General features: G+C 45.7%; 1 long non-coding RNA gene across 1 annotated transcript in view; it reads right to left on the minus strand.

Annotated features, from left to right (window-relative positions):
• LOC148505744 (uncharacterized) overlaps positions 1-5,709 on the minus strand; it is a 37,127-nt gene extending 31,418 nt beyond the window's left edge. The window contains exons 1-2 of the long non-coding RNA XR_015869855.1: positions 5,265-5,709; positions 1,034-1,094 (exon numbers count right to left, since the gene is read on the minus strand). This is a non-coding gene — a long non-coding RNA (uncharacterized LOC148505744). The remainder of the gene's footprint in view (positions 1-1,033; positions 1,095-5,264) is intronic.
• Between the last annotated feature and the right edge of the window lie 401 nt (positions 5,710-6,110).

Here is a 6,110-nt window from a genome sequence, read left to right on the forward strand (position 1 = left end):
GGCACTCCTGTCCAGAGACAGGATTTGTTTGAAGAATAATCTATACTAGAGATATTATTAAATAGAAACACGAACACCCCCAAGACACTACTTATGTTAATTAAGTAGTCAACTCGTGCGGGAATACAACATTGTCTTTTCAGTTACTGCACAATGCAAGTTCGGTGAACAAGACAATTACACTTACATGTAAAAAAGCTGGCAATCGGGTCTCACCATGTGGTTCACCCAGGGTCAGCCACATCTTCCACTGCAGGAGCCAGATACACATCTAGAGAAATCTCTGTATCAAACTCTGCCTTCAAACAATTTGCAATGCAAATATTGTTCAGAATGGTGCATGCAATAATTATATTGCAAACCTTGGTGGGAGAATACAGCAGCACACCACCAGTACTGTCTAAACGGGATGCAATCGGGAAGCCGGCTGACATTATACCGACAGCCGGCTGACATTATACCGACAGCCGGCTTCCCGACTGTCATATCCCATGGAGGGTGAAATGACCGGCGTCTAGATGTAGACGCCGCTCATTTTACCGACCCGGGAGACAGGCGCCCGGCATCCTGATCGAAGGGATGCCGGGCGCCGCGAGCGGACAGCCGTGGGGGGGAAGAGGGTTAGGGCTCCCGGTGGGGGGACTTCGGGTTAGGCACCCCCCCAAGGGGTTAGGGTAGGCTAGGGGGAGGTGGGCTAGGCACCCCCGGGGAGAGGTTAGGGTTAGGCACCCCCCCGGGGGACTTAGGTTTAGGCAGCGGGAAAGGGGGGGTTAGTAGGCACTTGGGGGTAGGGTTAGGGGGGTAGGTTAGGTTAGTTAATACCTACCTAGGGACGATCAGGATTTCCAGCGCTGTCGGGCTGCCGCTGCCGGGATCTGTTCCTCTGTTGGCCTGACGCTGCTGGGATTCGAACTGCCGGCCATGCGGCCGGCGGTATTACATACCGTTTCCGTCTAAACAGGGAAACTGGGTTTTAAGAAGAACAAAGGTCCAATCAATTACTCCTCTGGTCCTAATGTGTGCTGCATGGTACCTGTGTTCTGCAGGAGTAGATGGGTCAGTAGCCAGGGATGATTCTCATATCAATGCATCTCCTGTAATAAAGAATATACAAAAATAATACACATTTATTTATATTAAACTAAGAAAGGAAAGTAATCATAAATGACCTTCTAACCAGTCATCCATGAGGCATCTGTTGATCTTGAAAACACCCATAGAGGCTTGATATCTGCAAGATGTGATTCATGTGAGGACCCTGGCATACCAGCAAAATATGGCATTACATGCTGATTGGCTTCTCAGACCTTTTTGACGTTAAAAGAATGTAAATGTATTCAGTTTTGAAAAAAACCTCTTCCATTCTGTGAAGGGATGTGAGAGCGACATGGGTGCAATCAATAGCACGTGGTTCCAAGCCCTTCTCCAGTATGCTATAGAACTGGTAAATGGCAGCAGAGGATAGGCGATAACATCTTTCCAGCTAATTCTGACAAATCCCATCCATCAAACACTTTCTATGGTAAAACCCTGGCCTGGGGAATCTAGTAAGACATTCCAGAAAAATGGGAAACCTTTCTATTACTGCCATTAAATTTAATTAACTACTAAACAGAATAAAAACACAGCAAAAACGGTTTCAATACGATATGGTTTTGAAGAAGTGCTGTCCTCTGTCTAAGCTCCTTTCACTCCTGGTCCCAGGAAGTACTGACAAAATCACTGGACAGGATTATATTTATGTGCATGGACTGAACCACTTCCCTATCCAATACAGAAGGGAAACCTTATAACTAAATAACATCCATTATTAAAGTTATTTAGTTTTAAATAGTTTTTACAGCCACCATGATTGATTATGCAATAAAATGTAAAAAAATATAATTAAAACCAAGTTTCCAGTGTTCTCGCACACCAGGAGGGCTGTGCACACATTCTGGCGAGTTTCAGCCCAAACTCACATTCGCGAATGCGAGTTCGACACAAGTTTTTGTAATTGGATTGCAAAACTGGTCTTTCTCGAAGAAATGTATGTGCGAATGGACTTGGAAAAGAGTTCTTGAAAGTCACGTAGCTTGCTACAGGAATTGGGTTGTGCAAGTCATGACTCACATGCACGAATACTGTAATACACAGAAACATCTCGCAATTAACTCGCACCTAATGGATTGACTCACCCCTCACCCAGAAGAGCACCCCTCACACAACACAGATCACAACACCCACCACCCCTCATCCAACACCCCTCTCTCAGCACAGCAACCCTCTCCCAGTACAGCACCCCTCACCAAGCACAGATCACAGCACAGCACCCAACACCACTGTCCCAGCACAGTACCCCTTACTCAGCACAGCACTCCCAGTGACTGCTATACAGTACATAGACAAATCCCAGTGACAGCCATACAGTATGCAGATGGCAACCCAGTGTCTGCCATACAGTGTACAGAGAAATACAGTGACCACCATGCAGCACAGACAGCTCCCAGTGACCGCCACACAGATAGCATCTCAGTGTTTGCCATACAGTAAAGATAGCAACCCAGTGACCGCCATACAGTACACAGTCACCATCATACTGACTGCTATACAACACAGATAGCATGCCAGTGACCGCTATACAATACACAGAACTTCCCAGTGACCACCATAAAGTACACATACAGCATGGCAGTGACCGCCATACAGTATAGATAGTATCCAGTTGACCAAAGTACACAGAGATCAGCCCAGTGACTGCTATATACTACACAGAGAATCCCGGTAATCATAATACAGCACAGACAGCATTCAATACACTATGAATACAGACCACTATGCAATACAAAGAGCATCCCACTGGATGCATACATCCTAATGTTCACCATACAATACACAGACAGCATCCCAGTGGCCACTATACAATACACAGAAGATCCCAGTGATCACCATAATACATAATTTTTGTGAACACCACACAATATCATCTTCTGATCATTAGTTTACCACACTTAAAAAATAATTTACTCCTTTTGCATCATCACAACAACCCCATTCAACATATCATTTATATAATTACAATATGATTAAGCCCAATTACTCATTCCATTATTAATTAACCCCCACATCCATTATTCATATTCTTTAACCCCTAATTCTCTCCCTCATTAATCCATAAAAGTGTTAACCTCCTCACCCTCATAATCACACCCAATTATTGTAGCTAACCTCTTATTCCAAACATATTCTTCTGTCTCCCTTACCTCCACTTCTCCTCACATGTTACTGATCCAGTGTTCCTGTGTGTTGGTCCTATATTATGCAGTCATAGCCCTTTTCTCGCATGGCACTGATCCTTCCTAATCCATTTTTGGTAAAAAATGGGCCTCTTAGGATAGAGGTCTGTCAGCATTGAATTCATAATGCAAATGATTATTTTTGTGATTAAAATTTCAAAACCACTACTGCTCATTCCTCGGATGAAAGCAGCAGAGTTCTGTAGAAACTTGTTAGGAAATCTGTTACCACTTTTAGATATCTGGTCCTAGACTATTCCTGGTTTTATGTACCCGTGGATCCATGGTCTGAATATGCTGGAAGAGCATTTTTTTTTTTTTCGCAGCAAATATGACACACTGGCGTATTGGTAGCAATAGTATCTCAACATCCACCACTTACTGCACACTATCTACACAGTGCTCCAGGTTTTACCTGTTGGGTCACTATTATACTCATCATGCTGCAATCTATGACCCTTAGCGGACATTGGGCCTGATTCAGACCCACTCGCGAGCGGCTGTCCGCTCGCAAGTGGGTTGATGGTGTGCACTGAGCATGTGCACGACGGAGGGAGCTCCGTCGTGCGCATGCGCCAGACGCGACGAGCGAAGGACTTTCCTTCGCTCGTTGTGTCTGATCAAAGGGGGCGTGCTGTCGATGTTGATTGACAGCACGCCCCCTTTGGTGGGCGTGCCTCCCAGACGGGGGCGTTCCCAAGGGAACGCCTACCGTCTGAAGCCGGCCCACTGACATCACTAGTGATGTCAGTGGGAGTGATTTTGGCTCTGATAGAGCCAAAATCACTCTGGGCCTTGCAGTTGAAAAACTCAACCGCAGGCTCCGGCTCGCAGTGGCGATGGTCGCGATGGCCAAGACCATCGCGACCATCAACCTGCACGTTTGTATAGGCTGTGGGTGGTGACCCACAGCTATACGAGCGTCCAGGAGGACGCTCCATTTTTATGGAGGACGGCCCTCATTCAGAGCGAGCGCTCTGCTCAGAGCGTCCGGCTCTGAATGAGGGCCATTATCTTTATTTTTTTCGGGGGGGAAGGGGGTGGGTTTTGTACTGTTTATGCTTATGTATTTTGGAAACTGCTGTGGAACTCTTGTGGCACCATATAAATAAAGGATTATAATAATTATCTACAAACATCGCCGATTGATGAGCCATATCCCAGCACAGGTTCTTCTGCTTATATACTGTGCTATGGGATAGCATTTACGCTTGGAGATTATACAGCTTGTGATTTTATCATATCAGCCTGATATCCTGAGTACGAGCACATTATCCATTGAGTAAGTATCACACATTGTCAGTGGAAACACATTAGCTGTCCCATTTCTTTTGAATAAGGGACTTTCTTTAATTCAAGCACAGCGATTCTTACAGATATTGAACAGCAATGTACTTTTTGAATTTCTACACAATCTGTTGTGTTTTTTGAGCTGGGCACATGATTAGCATATGTTTTATTTAAATGCAATATCCTGATGAAACATAGATGTTTGAAATATTGAATTAATTGATTCCAGGATTTCTTATTGTGGATCTAATACATACTTGCCTACTTTTGAAAATGAGTTTCAGGGAGACTATAAACGATATTAGATTGCACAGTGCAAAGTGGCGCTGAGGGGGCGTGTCATGCTCTGCCCAAAGGGCATGTCTGACTCCACCTATGAGCGTATCTGCTGCCGCTCAGGGGTGTGTGTGGAACATTCTGACCTGCCTGTTGAATAAAATATTATATTTCTAAGTTGTGCCAGTGTAAACATGTCAGCCTACAATCACGCATGCACTAACGAACATACGCTCACACACACGGTTCAGAGCCAGCCTACACACACACACACACACACACTAAACACAGGGTTCAGAGCCAACACACACACGGGCCAGTGTCAGACTACACACAAACGCACACAGGGCTCAACAACACACACACACCTGGGGCAGTGCCAGCCTATGGAGCTGCTGACTGTAGTTAAAACCCGACACTCACCCTGGGAAACAGGCACTCCTCCTCCGAGCTCCCCACCGCTTCATCGCTGCTCTCCACTGCGGGACCAGCAGCTCTGCCAGTCTGGACAGCTGCTACCTGACGTGCAGCTCCAGTCAACCAGTTTAGCCTCAGTGTGGATAGGCGAGTTTGCCGCGATCCCTGTCAGACACTCCCGCCGATGCGCTAGGGAAGTTATCTCTCCTGACCTATGTCTGTGTAGGGAGACGGGAACTCTGCATGCCTGTGCAAACGCTCCCCTCCTGCCCCAATTGGAAGTCCCGGATTGGATCTAATGCGCTGTTGTTGTGAAGCGCAGCGCTCACCTCCCTCCTGCTGCAGTCACCGTCGACAAAGCTCTTGCCGGTGGGACAGACTGCAAGTGTCCCTGTACAGGCTGGGGGATCTGGTGACTGTGACTCCAACTGCGCGGCGCCGAGTTTCCTCATGTAAGACAACAGCTGCTCTATCAATCAGACTCCGCCTCTTTACATCAGAGGAAGTAGAGGGGAATCCGGGGTTTTATTTAACTTTCCGGGGCAGCGGGAGACTCCACAGTGAACCGGGAGTCTCCCGCAGGATTCGGGAGGGTAGGCAAATATGATCTAATATTGTGTGCAATTATTGCCATTCATTGTATGTTTTTTTTATATGTTTAAATCTTAATATTTATTAAAATATATATTTTAATTCTGGTATATGTTTGATTGCTGCATACTTACTATTTGACCTGAATTAAGTGCTCTTTTTGTATGTACTATATATGGCTCAGCTCAGACTTTTTTTTAATGATAATTGCTGAAAACGTATATTTGCTTCCCCTGATCCAATAATATATGGTCTGCATAT

This window comes from Taudactylus pleione, unplaced genomic scaffold, assembly GCF_031769625.1.
Source record: "Taudactylus pleione unplaced genomic scaffold, aTauple2 ptg000439l, whole genome shotgun sequence".
Lineage (NCBI taxonomy): Eukaryota > Metazoa > Chordata > Amphibia > Anura > Myobatrachidae > Taudactylus > Taudactylus pleione.